Raw genomic sequence first — 19,971 nt, 5'->3', positions numbered from 1 at the left:
TTCATACCTTACTTTCGCGTTTATTTCTTTGTTATTAATAAATCTAATGATTGTTTAAAAATTGATTAATATCATTCTAACGTTGGCTTGCCTAGCAAGTGAAATGTTAGGCGCCATCACGATCCGAAAGTGGAAATTTCGGGTCGTGACAATTTTTTATCTCCTTTTTATTAATTACTACTTTTATGGAGTATTATGCTAAAAAATATTTTCTAACAATATAATTAGTAGTAGACCATGATCCAGCAGCACAACAGGAACGGCCAAGAAAAAGAGATAAGAAACTCTAGGCCATTGGCCATTTTTTCTTTTTTAAAAAAATGAAAAAGGAAAATTTTTGCTTAGCGGGGCGGGACGGGTTGATAAAAGAAAATTTTGCTATACGGAACGGGGCGGGTTGAAGTCTTTGCGGGTTAAGGCTAAACCCGCCCCGCTCCATTGCCATCTCTAAGTCTAGAGAGTAAGTGGCTGATGGCTGCAGTTTTCGGTATTATCTTCCTTTGGAGGCATGATATGGAAGCACTATGGGCTACTTCAGGTGGAATTATCAATACTTGTCTCTCAATTGTACTGAAGAGGATACTTAACCATGAACGCCCTGTTTCAACATTAAGATCAGACCCTGGAATGCCTTCTTCACATGCCCAGTAGATCTTTTACACGCTCACATTCTGTATACTCTTAAGTAAGCTTCTCAAAGTAATTGATCAAATACAAAAATTTACTTGGTTTTAGATGATTCTACATGATCCATAAATACTAATTGTCTACATACGATGTGACTTAAACGATATTAATTTAATTTAAGAAAACAAAATAGCCCTATCATCTCTTCAGATAAACTATAAAACTAACATTAAGGATGATGTTTGTTATATTGTTATCAGGGGCGGAAGGGGTTCATCGGACCCCATTCGCTGAAAAATTACACTGTATATATAAAGCAAAATCTATTTTTTACCTCTATATATTAAGTTTTGAATTTCCTCGACATAGCCCAAAAGTGTAGCTTAGTGGTCAAGGGGGTTCAAAACCTTTGTAAGGTCATAAGTTCAATTCTCACTAACTATAAATTTTTTAAGTTTTTTCTTTTTGAACCCCCTTCACGGATATCCTGCCTCCGCCACTGATTGTTATTTAGTTATGTATACTTTTCCTTCTTTGAGCAGCTGCTATTGCATACTCTTTACCATAAATGGATAAGATTCTACATTATCAGTTTGCAAACGAGGAGAAATACCTTTCTCAGCAAATCAAGGAATTTTTACCTTTTATATAATTGTACTTAAAGTAAGACTTCTCTATTATATAAAGGGGGGTCTGATAATTCATTTAACACATTGTAACACGCATTCTAAAGCAATGCATCATTATTCTCTTTAAGCTCTTATTCTTCTGTGTCTTGATATCGATCGAAGTACATTCTGCTCGAGGGTGGCAAACCTTCCAAGGCTGAAGTTACCCAATTCGTGTGGTTTGCATTTACTTTACCATCATTTATTTCAATCGCAATCTAATTTATTATTTTGTGTTAAGTTAATCAATGTATCCTTAAAACCACTTACAAATTCAATTGTTATCCGATTTTGAGGGTAAACAGCTTGGCACCCACCGTGGACTAAGGATAATAGTGGTTATTTGATACAAATCTCCATAACACATACTACTTTACACTTGTTCTTTGAAGTGCCTCTAATTGCAGGTTAAAACTCAAAATGTCGAACTCTCAATCAACACCCCTACATGTTGACAATGAGTCTGGTCATCACGGTGAAAATAACAACATAGCGCCCGGTGACGAGGTACCGCTCGTTGACCCCATAGGAATTCTAGTCGCGGACCTGATTGACGCTAATTCACATGTGGCTATCAACACAAACCTACCTACCGACCCCGAGAATATCGTTCGTGCTGGAGCCCGATCGGCACCTCAAAATACACAAAAAATTGGAGGAGACGGGATCAACTTACGGATGATTTTCGAAATGTTGCAGGCTCAACAGGCGGCGATGGCTCAATTATAGAACCAAAGTTGTGCACCGAGCATAGTTGAACCCGATCCATCCCGGGAAGTCACCCTCAGGGATAAACCAGTCGTAGAAAGGTCAAATGAAAATGAATCAGGGGCTAACCTCGAGATCATAAATAGGCTCGAAGAACTGACAAAACGGGTAGAACCAGGGGAGAAGAAAATCGAATCTAATGACAAAAAGGTGAAAACCTACAATTCCAGGGTAGACCAAATCCCAGGAGCACCGCCGATATTTAAAGGCCTAGATTCCAAGAAGTTCGTGCAAAAATCTTTTCCTCCGAGCACGGCTCCAAAGCCGATCCCTAAGAAACTCCACATGTCCAAGATTGCTAAGTATAACAGAACGACTGACCCAAGTGAGCATGTAGCCTCTTACACATGTGCCATCAACGGGAATAACTTGGAGGATGATGAGATCGAGTATGTCCTGTTGAAGAAGTTCGAAGAGACCCTGTCAAAAGAAGCTATGATATGGTATCACAACATACCTCCTAATAGGATGTTCGAGGCCAGAGAAGAACGAATGCAAAGGTACATGGATAAGTTGCAGGTAACATTACATCGATTCAAAGAATGGACTTTGCAACACGTACCTCTAAATCAAAACAGTGAGGCCGATGCCTTTGCTAACTTAGGATCATCAGTCGAGGACGACGAGTTTAACTCGAGGGCAGTCATATAACTTGTGAGATCTGTAGTGGAAGAAGGCCATGCCGATATTAACTCAACAAGCCTAACTTAGGACAGGAGAAATAAATATATAGAATATCTGAAGACCGAAAAACTGCCCTCGGATCCGAAAGAATCGAGGGCCCTGCGTATGAAGGCAAAACCGGTTACTTTGTCCGAAGACGGAACCTTGTTCAGAAGAAAATTCGATGGCCCGCTTGCAATATGTCTAGGACCAGGAGACACCAAGTACGTTCTGAGGGAAATCCACAAAGGCACCTGTGGAAATCATTCAGGCGCCAAATTATTGGTTCGAAAAAGTAACCAGAGCCGACTACTACTGGATCGATATGGAAAAAGACGCGAAGGAGTTTGTATGAAAATGTGATGAATGTCAAAGACATGCTCCGATGATTCATCAACTCGGGTAGCCGTTGCATTTAGTTTTGTCACCATGGCCGTTCATGAAGTGGGGAATAGATAGCACCCGGTAAGGCTCAATTTATATTATTTATGACTGACTATTTTTCTAAGTGGGTGGAAACCCATGCATACGAAAAGGTCAGGAAGAAAGAAGACATCGATTTCATTTGGGACCACATCATATGCTAGTTTGGGATACCGGCCGAGATCATATGTGACAACGGGAAATAATTCATCGGTAGCAAAGTAAGAAAGTTTCTCGAAGATCATTAGATCAAAAGGATCATATCGACACCCTACCACCCTAGTGGGAACGGACAAGCAGAATCGACCAACAAAACCATACTCCAAAACCTTAAAAAGAGGTTGACCGACGCCAAAGAAAAATGGAAGGAAATCCTGCCCGAAGTTTTATGGGCATACCGTACGACATCGAAGTCCAGTACCGGGGCCACCCCGTTCTCACTGGTTTACGGTGCCGAAGCTCTGATACCGGTAGAAGTCGGAGAACCAAGTCTCAGGTTTCGATATGCAACCGAGGAATCAAACGACGAGGCTATGAATATGAGCCTAGATCTATTAGACAAAAGACGCGAAGAAGCCCTTGTTTGGTTGGCCGCCCAAAAATAGCGGATCGAGAGATATTACAATCGAATGGCCAACCTTCGACATTTCAATATCGGGGACTAAGTTTTAAGAAAGGTCACGCTAAATACCTGAAACCAGAAAGAAGGGAAGTTGGGACCAAACTGGGAAGACCCTTATCAATTATCGAGATCACCGATAAAGGATCGTACAAACTCGGAACAATGAACGGTGAGCAACTACCAAACAACTGGAACATATCTCACTTGAAGCAATACTATTGTTAAGGTACGACCTCATTCATTTCCTTTTATTTATTTACATTCTGAACTAACACTTGCAGGCAATCATCAAAGTACGATACAATCTTTAGGCCTGAAAGCACGCGTTGCACTCTTTTCCCCTTTAACTGGTTTTGTCCCAAATGGGTATTCCGGTAAGGTTTTTAATGAGGCAATAGTAAATTATGCTAATTTAGAATTGAAGGCCGGTTACGAACTGGTATCGAAGATCACGACAATAGTATTCGAGGCCTATTTACGGTCGGACCCAAACACTGGGGGATTTACCCTCGGATAACGATTAAAGAAACTTTATGATTGATGATCTCGGCATGATCGTTAGGATTTACTGTAAAGGCCAAGCGGTTAAATGAACTGTGCCCGCATAGACGCTCGAGCCCTGGCAAAAATCTTGTACACATATGTATCTATTACGCACAAGAATAAAAAAAAAATTACCTTGCGGATAAATATCTTGTCCTTTACAAATTTCTCTTCTTTCTTAAGGAATTTCCTACATACGATCCCCTAAAGGTATCGAGCCCAAGGGCCGCCTTATCCAGGTTCAAACGATCACTTCCAATTGGGGAATGCAGTCCAAAAACAAAATCGGACAGCTCGGACTATCGGAGCCCGGGGGCACAAGACCTATTAGGCAGCGCCCGAACCTTAAAGGCTACGACCATCTCCATTCGGGGACTGTTATCTTAGGCAAGCTTGGACAACTCGAGGTGACAAGCCCACTGGGCAACACCCGAACTAAGAAGTCTATGGCCATATTAAAACGGCTTGAAAAATTTTAAAGACGGTTCTAACTACCCTCGGCAAACTATAATCTAAAATTTATAAGTACTTTTGTCACGACCCGAAATTTCTACCTTCGGACCGTGATGGAGCCTAACATTTCACTTGCTAGGCAAGCCAACGTTAGAATAATATTAACTAATTTTTAAACAATCTTTAAATTATTAATAATCTAAGAACAAATGCGGAAGCAAGTTTGAAATATAGTGAATAATCCATAAAAACAACGGTGTCTAAATACCATCCCAGAATTGGTGTCACAAGTGCACGAGCTTCTACAATAAATACAAATAAGGTCTGAATAAAATTAAGCAGTTTGGAAATAAACACACAGCTAAAGTAAAATACACGGGGACTCCAGAACTACGGACGCCACGCAGTTATACCTCAAGTCTCCTCTAGTAGCTGAAATCCGAGCAAGTCTACGGTACGCCACTGGGACCAACTCCAAAATCTACACAAGAAGTGCAGAGTGTAGTATCAGTACAACCGACCCCATGTACTGGTAAGTGCTGAGCCTAACCTCGACGAAGTAGTAACGAGGCTAAGGCGGGTCACTTACATTACCTGTACGCAATATTAGTAATAGCAACAATAATAGAAATAAATCAGGTAACTCTTGTATAATAATTGAAGCCAACACGGCAGTCATAACCAATTATCACTTCCATCAATTTTGTTGCAGCGTGCAACCCGCTCTTACAATATATTCACATTCGATTCTGTTGCAGCGAGCAACCCACTCTCACATTATATTCATTTTAATCAAGTCTGTTGCGGCGTGCAACCCGATCCCCCAATATATATATATATATATATATATATATATATATATATATATATATATATATATATATATATATATATATATATATATATATATATATATGTATGTATGTATGTATGTATGTATGTATGTATGTATGTATGTCGACTTTTAAATAAGTCTGTTGCGGCGTGCAACCCGATCCTCCAATATGGACTTTTAATAAGTCTGTTACGGCGTGCAACCCGATCCTCCAATAGACTTTTAATAAGTATGTTGCGGCGTGCAACCCGATCCTTCAATATAGACTTTTAATAAGTCTGTTGCAGCATGCAACCCGATCCTCCAATATATTCATTATAATCAATCCTATTGCGGCGTGCAACCCGCTCCTCCAACATATTCATTTACCAATTCTTATAGAAGAAATTTTCTTAATAATTATAACAATTAATATAAAATTATAAGACAACAAGCATACAATAATTATGGTTTAAATAACAATTAAGGCACATAATTCAAATAGCATGTAACAATTAATATAGGAATTCAAGAATTAATATTTGACAAAGAATAAGAAAGAAACAATTATTATAATAATTAATTTATGAATAAAAATAATTTATGATTTTTCAAGTAAGCAGGCAAACAATAAATTTGAAGACGTATAGACACTCATCACCTCGCCTATACGTCGTTCACATGCAATTCACATAACAAATAATTTAAGTATTCTATTTCCTCAAGTCAAGGTTAACCGCGACACTTACCTCGCTTTGCAAATTCCAATCAATTATTCAACCACAACTTTTCCTTTTAAATTTGCCTCTGAAAGCTTCAAATCTATTCACAAACAATTCAATATATTCAATACTAATCATAGGAATTAATTCCATATGAATTTACAAATTTTTCGGATAAAAATCTGAAATTTATTAAAATATTCGGCAGTGGGACCCACGTCTCAAATCCCAAAAAAACTCGTGAAATCCGAATACCAGTTCTGATACAAGTTCAACCATACAAAATTTGTCCAATTCCGATATCTAATGGATCTTCAAATCTTAATTTTTTGTTTTTGGAAAGTTTTACAAAAATTCCAATTTCTTCCATCTAAATCCGAAATGAATGATGAATATAGACATGGATTTGTGAAATATAATCACTTTTGGTTAAATAACACTTACTCAACTCAAAGTCGTGAAAATCCCACTTGAAATCGCCCAAATTCGAGACTTAAAACTCAAAAATGAGTAAAAATGGCGACTTCCGAATTTATGGGTTCTGCCCAGTCATATTCGCATCTGCGGACAAAAGTTCCACATTTGCGGACTCGCATTTGCGAGACAAAACTCGCATTTACGATGCCAGGCTGCCAAGTGAAATTCCGCATCTGCGGACATTCCTGTCGCACCTGCGACATCCGCTTCTGCGCAAAAAGGCCGCACCTGCGAAGAACCTAGGCCAGCCCAATCCCGCATCTGCGATGGAAGGCTTGCTTCAGCAATCAAACATCCGTAGGTGAGATTACACCAGAACCCAAAATTTCATATTTTGCTTAAGTCCAATTCTTGTTCCGATTTCGATTCGTATCACACTCGGGGTACTCGGGACCCCGTCCGAATATACCAACAAGTCCCGTAACATAATACGGACTGACTCGAGGTCTAAAATCACGTCAAACAACACTGAAATTACAATTTACACCCCGATTCAAACTTTGAGTTTTAAACTTTCAATTTGCAAATCTTGTGCCAAAACATATTAAATGAACCCGAAATGACTTTAAATTTGGCACACAAGTCATAAATGACATAACAGAGCTGCTCAAATTTCTAGAATCGGATTCCGGCTCCGATATCAAAAAGTCAACCCCGTGGTCAAACTTGGAAATCTTTAGCCTTTAAATTGCTAGTTTCGTTAAATGGCCATAACTTGAGCTAGGGACCTCCAAATTAAATTTTGGGCATACGCCCAAGTCCCTAATCACGATACGGAGCTACAGGAACTGTCAAAACACTAATCCGGGTCCGTTTTCTCAAAATGTTGACCAAAGTCAACTCATTTGAGTTTTAAGGCTCTATTTCATATTTTAATCCATTTTTCACATGAAAACTTTCCGGAAAATTGTACGGACTACACACGTAAGTCGAGGAATGATAAATTATGCTTTTCGAGGTCTTAGAACACAGAATTACTTATTAAATTTAAAAATAATATTTTGGATCATCACATTCTCCACCTCTAAAACAAACGTTCGTCCTCGAACGGAGTTAGAAAAAGGTGTGGATATTTACTCCGCATGTCCGACTCGGACTCCCAGGTAGATGCCTCTCCATTGCACCCAAACTAAAGGATAACTCTTAGACCTCAACTGTCAGACCTGCCGGGCTAGAATAGCCACCGGCTCCTCCTCGTAAGTCAAATCTTTGTCCAATTGGACTAAGCTGAAATCTAAACACATGGGATGGATCACCATGATATTTCCGGAGCATAGACACACGGAACACCGGATGAACCGCTGATAAAATAGGTGGTAATGCAAGCCTGTAGGCTACTTCACCCACCCGTTCAAGAATTTCAAAGGGTCCGATATACCTAGGGCTCAACTTGCCCTTCTTTCCGAACCTCATTACACCTTTCATAGGTGAAACCCGGAGCAATATTCGTTCTCCAACCATGAATGCAATATCCTGAAATTTACGGTCGGCATAACTATTTTTCCTAGAGTGAGCTGTGCGAAGTCGATCCTGAATAATCTTGACCTTATCCAAGGCATCCTGTACCAAATCGGTACCCAACAACCGAGCCTCTCCCGGTTTAAACCAACCAACTGGCGATCGGCATCGCCTTCCGTATAATGCCTCATATGGAGCCATCTGAATGCTCGTCTAGTAGCTATTATTATAAGCAAACTCCACAAGTGGCAAGAAATGATCCCAAGAACCTCCAAAGTCTATAACACAAGCGCGGAGCATATCTTCCAATATCTGAATAGTGCGCTCTGACTGTCCGTCTGTCTGTGGATGAAATGCTGTACTCAACTCCACCCGCGTGCCTAACTCACGCTGTACAGCCCTCCAAAAATGTGAGGTAAACTGCGTACCTCGATTTGAAATAATAGACACAGGCACATCGTGAAGACGGACAATCTCACGAATGTAAATTTCAGCTAACCTCTCTGAAGAATAGGTAACCCCCACTGGAATGAAATGTGCTAACTTGGTCAACCTGTCCACAATGACCCAAACTGCGTCAAATTTTCTCTGAGTCTGTGGGAGCCCAACAACAAAATCCATAGTAATACGCTCCCACTTCCACTCAGGAATTTCTAACTTCTGAAGCAAACCACCAGGTCTCTGATGCTCGTACTTAACTTGCTGATAATTCAGACACCGAGCTACATGTGCAACTATATCCTTTTTCATTCTCCTCCGCCAATAATGTTGCCGCAAATCTTGATACATTTTGGCGGTACCTGGATGAATAGAATACCTGGAACTGTGTGCCTCTTGAAGAATTAATTCACGAAGCCCATCCACATTAGGCACACAAATACGGCCCTGCATTTGCTGAACTCCATCTTCCCCTACCGTAACTTGCTTGGCATCACCGTGCCGCACCGTGTCCTTAAGGACAAGTAAATGAGGATCATCATACTGCCTCTCTCTGATGCGCTTATATAAAGAAGACCGAGCGACTGTGCAAGCTAGAACCCGACTGGGTTCTGAAATATCTAACCTCACGAACTGATTAGCCAAAGTCTGAACATCTGCAGCTAATGGCCTCTCACCAACCGGAATAGACGCAAGACTGCACATACTCACAACCTTTCTACTCAAAGCATCGGCCACCACATTGGCCTTTCCGGGGTGATACAAAATGGTGATATCATAGTCTTTCAACAACTCCAACCATCTCCTCTACCTCAAATTAAAATCTTTTTGTTTGAACAGATACTAAAGGCTACGATGATCAGTAAATACCTCACACGAGACACCGTAGAGGTAATGCCTCCAAATCTTCAGCGCATGAATAATGGCTGCCAATTCTAAATCATGAACAGGATAATTCTTCTCGTGAACTTTCAACTGCCGCGACGCATATGCAATTACCTTGCCATCTTGCATTAATACTGCACCAAGCCCAATGTAAGATGTGTCACAATATACCGTATACAATCCTAAACCTGTGGGTAATACCAACACTGGCGCCGTAGTCAAAGCGGTCTTGAGCTTCTGAAAGCTCAACTCACATTCGTCTGACTATCTGAATGGGACACCTTTCTGGGTCAATCTGGTCAATGGGCTTGCTATAGATGAAAACCCTTCCACGAACTAACGATAATAATATGCTAAACCCAGGAAACTCTGGATCTCTATAACAGAAGTAGGTCTAGGCCAATTCTGAACAGTCTCAATCTTCTTAGGATCCACCTTTATGCCTTATGTCGATACAACATGTCCCAAAAATGCAAGTGAGTCTAACCAAAACTCACATTTTGAAAACTTGGCATATAACTGATTATTCTTCAAAGTGTGAAGCACACTTCGAAGATGCTGCTCATGCTCCTCTCGACTGCTGGAGTAAATTAAGATATCATCAATGAATACAACCACAAAAGAGTCCAAATAAGGCTTGAACACCTGATTCATCAAATCCATAAATACTGTTGGGGCATTTGTCAACCCAAATGACATCACTAGGAATTCGTAATGCCCATACCGCATTCGAAAAGCCGTTTTAGCGACATCAGATACCCTGATCTTCAACTGATGGTAACCAGACCTCAAATCGATCTTCAAAAATACCTTAGCACCCTGAAGCTGATCAAATAAGTCATCAATTCTTGGCAGCGGATATTATTTTTTGATAGTGCCTTGTTTAATTGCCGATAGTCTATACACATCCACATAGAGCCATCTTTCTTCTTTACAAATAATACTGGTGCACCCCAGGGCGAGACACTGGGTATAATGAATCCCTGATCAAGCAATTATTGTAACTGCTCTTTCAATTCTTTCAACTCTGGCGGGGCCATACGGTATGGTGGAATAGAAATGGGCTGAGTGCCTGGAGCCAAATCAATACAGAAATCAATATCTTTGTCGGGTGGCATCCCCGACAGATCTGCAGGAAATACTTCTGGAAATTTATGAACAACTGGTACTGAGTCCATAGAAGGAACATTCGCACAGGGATCACGAATATAAGCTAAATAGGCTAGACACCCTTTCTCTACCATACGTCGAGCTTTCATATAAGAAATAACCCTGCTGGCAGAATGACCAGGAGTTCCTTTCCACTCTAACCGAGGTAACCCCGGCATAGCTAGGGTCACTGTCTTGGCATGACAATCCAATATAGTAGGATAAGGGGACAGCCAATCTATACCCAAGATGACAGCAAAATCTACCATATCAAGAAGTAGAAGATCCACACTAGTCTCAAGATTAACAATAGTAACCACACACGAATGATAGACATGATCTACTACAACAGAGTCTCCCACTGGTGTGGACACATATACAGACACACTCAGAGAATCACGAGGCACAACCAAATATGAAGCAAAGTAGGAGGACACATAGCAATAAGTAGATCCTGGATCAAATAGAACTGAAGCATCTCTATGGCAAACTGGAATAATACCTGTGATCACAGCATCAGATGACTCAGCCTCGGGCCTAGCTGGAAAAGCATAAAATCGGGGCTGGGCCCCACCATTCTGCACTGTATCTCTGGAACAGCCTCTAACTGGCTGGCCTCCACCTCTAACGGCCTGACCTCCACCTCTAATGGCCTGACCTCAACCTCTAATAGCCTGACCTCCACCTCTAGCTGCCTGACCCCTACCTCTAGCTGGCTAAGCAGACGGTGAAGCAACCGGTGCCGGTATGATAGCACGAGAATCTTGCCGAGATCTGTTACTCGCCAATCTAGGGCAATACCTACTGATGTGACCAATAGTCTCACACTCATTACACCCATCCTGACGCCGTGGCTGTTGAAGCTGAAGCTGACCCAGATGGGCCGAATAACTACTGTAGTAACTCTGGAGTGGTGGTGCACTGATAGGAGCTGAATGTGCACTAAATACTGGCTACCCAGAGTAAGGCATAATAGGACCGTGACTCCCTGAAGCACCGGGAGATACATGAAGTGTTGAATGAAATGGTCTAGGAGGATGACCCCTACCAAAATTACCCCTGCCTCCAGACGAGGCACCACTGAAACCACCGAACTGACGAGGCTTCTTATCAGACCTCTGCCCTCTCTCCTGTGCAAGAACCATCTCGATCCTCCTGGCGACATTAGCAGCCGCCTAAAATGAAATTTCACTTACGGTCTCTTTGGCCATTTGAAGCTTGATAGGGTGAGTGAGTCCCTTAATAAACCTCCTCACTCTCTCTCAGTAGGTAGTAAAAGGAGAGCATGACGGGCCAAATCCATAAAACGGGACTCATACTGAGTAACAATCATACTGCCCTACTGTAAACGCTCAAATTGCTTGCGGAATTCCTCTCTCAGTGTGATAGGGAGGAACTTCTCCAGAAATAGCTGAGAGAACTGCTCCCAGGTAAGTGCAGGTGATCCGACTGGTCGGGTCAATGTATAATCTCTCCACCACTTCTTGGCGAAACCCGTCATCTTAAACACAGCAAAATCAACCCCATTGGTCTCAACTATACCCATATTTTGCAGCACCTCATGGCAGCGTTCAAGATAATCTTGTGGGTCCTCAGAAGGTGTACCACTGAAGTGAACTGGAAAGAGCTTGGTAAACTTATCCAGTCTCAATAAGGCCTCAAAAGACATGGCGGGCCTATCACCGGTCGGTGCCACAACAACTGGCTGAATTACCCCAATTGGCGGGGCTGCTAGAGCCTGAGTCTAGGGAGCCATCTGCTTCGGAGAGGGAGTAGTGGGAGTTTGTGCTCCTCCCACATCCTACGAGACGGCTGGTGCCACTGGAAATGTACAATTCTGGGCCACACCCTCCATAAGACTCACCAATCGGACTAGAGCGTCCTGAAGAACTGGAGTGGCTATGAATCCTTCCAGGACCTGAACTGGTCCAACTGGTACATTCTGAACTGGAACTTCCTCATTAAGATCCACCTGAGGTTCTATAATAGGTGCAGTTGCTAGAGCTCTGGATTGAGCTCTACCTCGGCCTCTCCTCGGCCTGTAGCACGACCTCGGCCTCGACCTCTACTCCTGGCCATAGTTGCCACCGGGGGTTCTGGTCCCTGTCCAATGGTAGAGGTATTACGTGTTCTCACCATCTGCGAGAGAAAAAGAGTAGAATGGTTCAATCATCGATGATAGAATAAAATCGCACGACAGAATAAGAAAGAAGTGATATTGTTCCTAAACTTCATAGCCTCTAAGAGATAAGTACAGACGTCTCTGTACCGATCCTTCAGACTCTACTAAGCTTGCTCGTGACTTGTGAGACCTATGTAACCTAGTGCTCTGATACCAACTGTCACGACCCAAAATTCCCACCTTCGGACCGTGATGGCGCCTAACATTTCACTTGCTAGGAAAGCCAACATTAGAATAATATTAACAAATTTTTAAATAATCTTTAAATTAATAATAATCCAAGAACAAATGCGGAAGCAAGTTTGAAATATAGTGAATAATCCATAAAAATAACGGTGTCTAAATACCATCCCAGAATTAGTGTAATGAGTGCACGAGCTTCTAGAATAAATATAAATAAGGTCTGAATAAAATAAAGCTGTCTGGAAATAAACACACAGCTAAAGTAAAATAGACGGGGACTCCAAAACTGCGGACGCCATACAGTTATACCTCAAGTCTCCTCTGGTAGCTGAAATCCGAGCAAGTCTACGGTACGCCGCTGGGACCAACTCCCAAATCTGCACAAGAAGTGCAGAGTGTAGTATCAGTACAACCGACCCCATGTACTGGTAAGTGCTGAGCCTAACCTCGACGAAGTAGTGACGAGGATAAGCTGGGTCACTTACATTACTTGTACGCAATATTAGTAATAGCAACAATAATAGAAATAAATCAGGTAACTCATTTATAATAATTGAAGCCAGCACAGCAGTCATAACCAATTATCACTTCTATCAATTCTATTGCAGCGTGCAACCCGCTCTCACAATATATTCACATTCGATTCTGTTGTAACGTGCAACCCTCTCTCACATTATATTCATTTTTAATCAAGTCTGTTGCGGTGTGCAACCCGATCCCTCAATATATATATATGTATGTCGACTTTTAAATAAGTCTGTTGCGGCGTGCAACCCGATCCTCCAATATGGACTTTTAATAAGTCTGTTACGGCGTGCAACCCGATCCTCCAATATAGACTTTTAATAAGTTTGTTGCGGTGTGTAACCCGATCCTCCAATATATACTTTTAATAAGTCTATTACGGCGTGCAACCCGATCCTCCAATATAGACTTTTAATAAGTCTGTTGCGGCTTGCAACCCGATCCTCCAATATATTTATTATAATCAATCATGTTGCGACGTGCAACCCGATCCTCCAATATATTCATTATAATCAATCCTGTTGCGGCGTGCAACCTGCTCCTCCTACATATTCATTAACCAATTCTTATAGAAGAAATTTTCCCAATAATTGCAATAATTAATATAAAATTATAAGACAACAAACATACAATAATTATAGTTTAATTATGAATCAAACAATGACAAATAACAAATTATTATGGAAATCAGGGAGCAAATAGGCAGGTTAATATTTAATATGCTAAATGTCAAATAACAATTAAGGCACATAATTCAAATAGCATGTAACAATTAATGCAGGAATTCAAGAATTAATATTTGACAAAGAATTAGAGAGAAACAATGATTATAATAAATAATTTATGAATTAAAAAAATTATGATTTTTCAAGTAACCAGGCAAACAATTAATTTGATGACGTATAGACACTCGTCACCTCGCCTATACGTCGTTCATATGCAATTCACATAACAAATAATTTAAGGATTCTATTTCCTCAAGTCAAGATTAACCGCGACACTTACCTCGCTTTAAATATTCCAATCAATTATTCAACCACAGCTTTTCCTTTTAAATTTGCCTCCGAAAGCTTCAAATCTATTCACAAACAATTCAATATATTCAATACTAATCATAGGAATTAATTCCATATGAATTTATAAATTTTCTTGATAAAAATCCGAAATTCATTAAAATATTCGACAGTGGGATCCACGTCTCAAATCCCAAAAAATAACTCGCGAAAATCGAACACCCGTTCCGATACGAGTTCAACCATACAAAATTTGTCCAATTCCGATATCAAATGGACCTTCAAATCTTAATTTTTCATTTTTGGAAAGTTTTACAAAAATTCCAATTTCTTCCATCTAAATCTGAAATGAATGATGAATATTGACATGGATTTATGAAATATAATCACTTTTGGTTAAAGAACACTTACCCGACTCAAAGTCGTGAAAATCCCCCTTGAAATCGCCCAAATCCGAGACTTAAAACTCAAAAATAAGTAAAAATGGCGACTTCCGAATTTATGGGTTCTGCCCAGTCATTTTCGCATCTGCGGACAAAAGTTTCGCATTTGCGGACTCACATTTGTGAGACAAAGCTCGCATTTGCGATGCCAGGCTGCCCTATCGCACCTGCGACATCCGCTTCTGCGCAAAAAGGCTGCACCTGTGAAGAACCCAGGCCATCCCAATCCCATATCTGCGATGGAAGGCTCGCTTCTGCGAGCTCGCACCTGCGGTCAAAAATCCGCAGGTGCGATTACACTAGAACCCAAAATTTCAGATTTTGCTCAAGTCTAATTCTTGTTCCGATTTCGATTCGTATCACACTCAGGGTACTCGGGACCCCGTCCGAATATACCAACAAGTCCCGTAACATAATACGGACTGACTCGGGGTCTAAAATCATGTCAAACAATACTGAAATTACAATTCACACCCCGATTCGAACTTTGAGTTTTAAACTTTCAATTTGTAAATCTCGTGTCAAAACATATTAAATGAACCCGGAATGACTTCAAATTTGGCATACAAGTCATAAATGACATAATGGAGCTGCTCAAATTTCCAGAATAGGATTCCGGCTCCGATATCAAAAAGTCAACCCCGTGGTCAAACTTGAAAATCTTTAACCTTTAAATTGCTAGTTCCGTTAAATGGTCATAACTTGAGCTAGGGACCTCCAAATTAAATTCCGGGCATACGCTCAAGTCCCAAATCACGATACGGAGCTACTGGAACTGTCAAAATACTGATCCAGGTCCGGTTGCTCAAAATGTTGACCAAAGTCAACTCAGTTGAGTTTTAAGACTCTATTTCACATTTTAATCCATTTTTCACATGAAAACTTTCGGAAAAATTGTACTGACTGTGCACACAAGTCGAGGAATAATAAATGGCGCTTTTCGAGGTCTTAGAACATAAAATTACTTATTAAATTTAAAAATGACATTTTAGGTCATCACAACTTTGGGGAAACATTTTCGGTCATACCAAACCCCCACGATGCCTTAAACAAAATAATGTCGAAGATAAGGCCTGATCGAACCTCCGAACATGACCTAACTATCTCATGCTAAGGCCTTTCGATCTTTGCAAATATAAATAATAAAGCAAAGTACACAACAAAACTCAAAGATTGCTGAAGTTAAAAATAATCTTTATATTATATATACGCAAAATCTTTACAAAGGCCAAAAGGCCTTGACAAAAAGTACAAAAGTACACAAGTACAAAAATACAAAACATGTACAAGACACTTAAATAGTCTGGTCTTCACCGGAGCCCGCCTCGTCACCAGGGTCTTCGAAGTCACTCTCGGATTTGCTCTGTCACGACACAAACTGATGGGCCGCGACGGGCACCCGGTACCTTACTCAACCGAGTACCAACATAACGTATCTTTTCATATCATGCTATCATAGGTAAATGATACGGAAAGACTATCGTGGAATAACTAGAATAAAACACGTAATACCAACTTATACATAAGACACACGGGCCTATAAGATCAAAATGATCACTCGTACACTGAATATAGGCCGACAAGGCCATATCATCTTTTACGTACATGAGATATGTCTACAAGCCTCTAAGAGTACATAAGTATCATAAAGGTCGGGTCAGGGCCCACGATACTAAACAATGCACGTCCAAATCATACTGACCAAATAAGCAACTCCGGAGCAAATGGAGCGCACCAACATCTTTTGTTGAGTTGATAGCCTACTTGGAGGACTCTCGACCTGTATATCGGGACCTGCAGGCATGAAACGCAGCGTCCCCAGGAAAAAGGGACGTCAGTACAAATAATGTACCGAGCATGTAAGGAATGAAAATCAGTAAATAATAGACATGAGAGAAACATGGAGTAAAAGACTCAACATGTATATCTGAATAGCTCTATGAATCATTTAATATTATAATATCATGCATATGCATATAAATGTCATACCATGCATGGGTATATGCGTTCATAATATCATCAAGCCTCTGAGGGCATCCCATCATATCATCTCGGCCACTGTGGGCAAATTATCAACGTATACCAGCTGATCAGGTGGTGGTGCGTATATAATGCCGTAACCTTTTTTCATATCCCATATACATATAAATACATATATATACGTGTATATAATGTCGTCTAGTCATGGGTCAATGTACATGTATAAATGAATGCAATGCATGAGAAGTACGTTAATAACATCTTTCGGAGTGTCATAAGACCATTATTCCGTTGAGCAATATCATGAAGTAAACTTTTTTTCAACTTACGTATTTTCTTAGACCCATGAACAGACGATAGAACATAGGCACCTGTAATACTTCTATGAATAGAATCATTTATGGAAGTTGTGCATTTGCTCGTTTTATTTGTGTCGTATAGATCATGCCAAAAAGAAAGAAGGGGTAGCCTTAACATACCTGAGTCGATTCTCTTGACAATCCCTCTAACATACGTCAATTGCGACAACATGTGACGGCGGATCGAATTAGGGAAAATCCGTATGATATTCTTGAGAAAGATTGCACTGTACTCCCTTAGAATCGCAAAATCTCGTTGCTATTGCGCAGTATAATTTCGTATGGATTCCTTTGCTAATCCAAGAATTCCCGTAGCTCTCTAGTGAATTAATCCTAATCTTATGTGACTTATTGAGTTTGAGAAATCTTCTATGGCTTTTGCTAAAGCACGTTGCCCTTTCCATATATTTTGTGAATTTTAGAGCTTTTTATGGCTTAGCCAAGAATCTTTCCAAAGTGTCACCTAGAAAAGTGATCTAAGAGTCACTAAATGACTCATTATGTTGCTGCCACGTTTAGGCTAATCAAAAATGTCGTTGGCTAATCAAATAAGTCCTTTATTGTATTGTCCTGAATTTTGCAATAAAAAAAGTTTTCACGGGCGAATATTGACTCTTTCAATCCCTATTTCATTTATAGGGTTAACTCGTGACTTCTCAGATCTCCAAATACATGAATTAATCTCTGGTTCGTTCCGCCATCCCGACCAGTGAATCATTAAAATTTCTTTTTTAATAGAATCTTTTGCATTCACAAGTTCCGTCGTTCCCATCACTTCTTACTTAATGGTTAGGTCCGAATTCTACAATGGAGCTCAGAATGAAATTGGTTCTTGAGTCAATCTTCTCAGTCTTTGTTGGCTCGAAACTCTTGATTTTTTGTTCTATTTCTATAAGAAGATTCATTTTATTATGGTATGAATGCATATTGATGCTTTATTACACTGCCTTTTATGAGATTACTCATAGACCTTACATATTGGAATTTTATATCATTGGTATTCTTTTTCTCTCTTTCTCTCATCTTTTCATTTATCCACATCTTTTTTGTCTATTTTGCTTTACAACTTAGAATCAGATTTTCTTTTTTGTTTATGCAAAAGATTTCAGTTGCTACAAAAATATGACCTATATATCATATCTTGACTGGTTCTTTAGATCCAGATAATGCGAAATGATGGGTTGGTTATTAGTTCTATAGTTTTTAGTTCATACTATGTGGGCTGGTCTTTTTTAATCCTAACCCTAAAAAACTAACGAGTCACACACTAAGCATAGCAATTATATCAAATGGTCAATCGAATTTTTATTCAACCTTATAGAATTAAGAATTATAAATGTTCCCCTTGATTGATTAGAAAAAGAATGAATTTGTCTTTTTTTGTTCAATCATTGGATAGAAGGGAAAGACAAGTAGTAAAATTATTCCTGGTCTAGAAATATCCAAATTTTGATGCCCAATACTCCATAGATAGTTCGAACTGTATAAGAGCAATAATCAATTTTCGCTCAAATCGTTTGTAGGGGAACCCTACCTTCTCTGATCCATTCAACACGTGCAATTTCTTTTCCGTCGATACGTCCCGCAATTTGTATTTGAATTCCTTTTATATCTGCTTGTTCTGTTAATTCAATAGCCTTTTTCATTGCTTTTCGAAAGGAAACTCTATTCTTTAATTGTCCAGCTATAAATTCTGCAAGAATATTAGGGTTTCCATAAGGTTTTGCAATTCTTGTGACAGCAATGTTCAGTTTTCGGTTTACACAATTAAATTCTTTTTGTAAGGTCATTTGTAATTCTTCAATTCCGTGCGGGCGACTTTCTATTAATAATTTTGGGAATCCCATAAAGATTATGACCTGGATTAGGGTAAAATTGTATCCCTTAGGAACCGTACATGCGCCTTTTGATGCATACGGTTCAAAAAAAATGGTGAATCAATGTATAGATTCCAGTCCTCTTTCTTTTTTTCTAGAAAGGTTCTTTCTTACTTCTAACGAAAGGGCTTTTCTTCGATTTTTTAATAAAGACGAGTTTTGACTCCTTTTTTATATTTTCGATTTTCCATTATAAAATTTGAAGTTATAAGAAAGGGTCATTAAACTTATCGAATTAACTTCTCATTGATGTATTCTTTCATCGAGATTTAATCCAAACCGCGATGGTATTTTCTTGTTCCTGAATGGGTCTGTTTCATCTTTTTAGGTTTATGCTCTACTCCGGGTAAAGATCCGCCCGATTTGGATTTGTACATATAGGACAAATGCTCCCATTACCATTTCTTTTTGTATTTCTTTTTTTTTCAATTCATTTTATACAAGTATTTCTTAGAGTTGAGATAACTTTGCTTGACAATTAGGATCTCTTTACAAAGAAAAAATATGAATAGCAATCATAGATATCTTACCAATCCAATTGGGTTTTTTCTAAACGGAGCCTGGATACTTCATTTTTTTAGTCCAACCAAGCCAACCATAAATTATTCTAATTGAATTTTTCTAATTGATAATAGTAATATGAATCCCCTCAAAAATGGATCTAATTGCACTTCACGCTCCAAATTTTTGATGATTAAA

At 39.7% G+C, this 19,971-nt stretch overlaps 1 pseudogene; it reads left to right on the top strand.

Annotated features, from left to right (window-relative positions):
* LOC142172163 (lipid phosphate phosphatase epsilon 1, chloroplastic-like) overlaps positions 1 to 19,971 on the top strand; it is a 70,053-nt pseudogene that overhangs the window by 34,192 nt on the left and 15,890 nt on the right.

The sequence above is a fragment of the Nicotiana tabacum genome, chromosome 17 (genome assembly GCF_000715075.1).
Source record: "Nicotiana tabacum cultivar K326 chromosome 17, ASM71507v2, whole genome shotgun sequence".
In the NCBI taxonomy this organism is placed as follows: Eukaryota; Viridiplantae; Streptophyta; class Magnoliopsida; order Solanales; family Solanaceae; genus Nicotiana; species Nicotiana tabacum.
The sequence above is the reverse complement of the archived record's forward strand: the minus strand, read 5'-3'. Positions and strand labels throughout refer to the sequence as shown.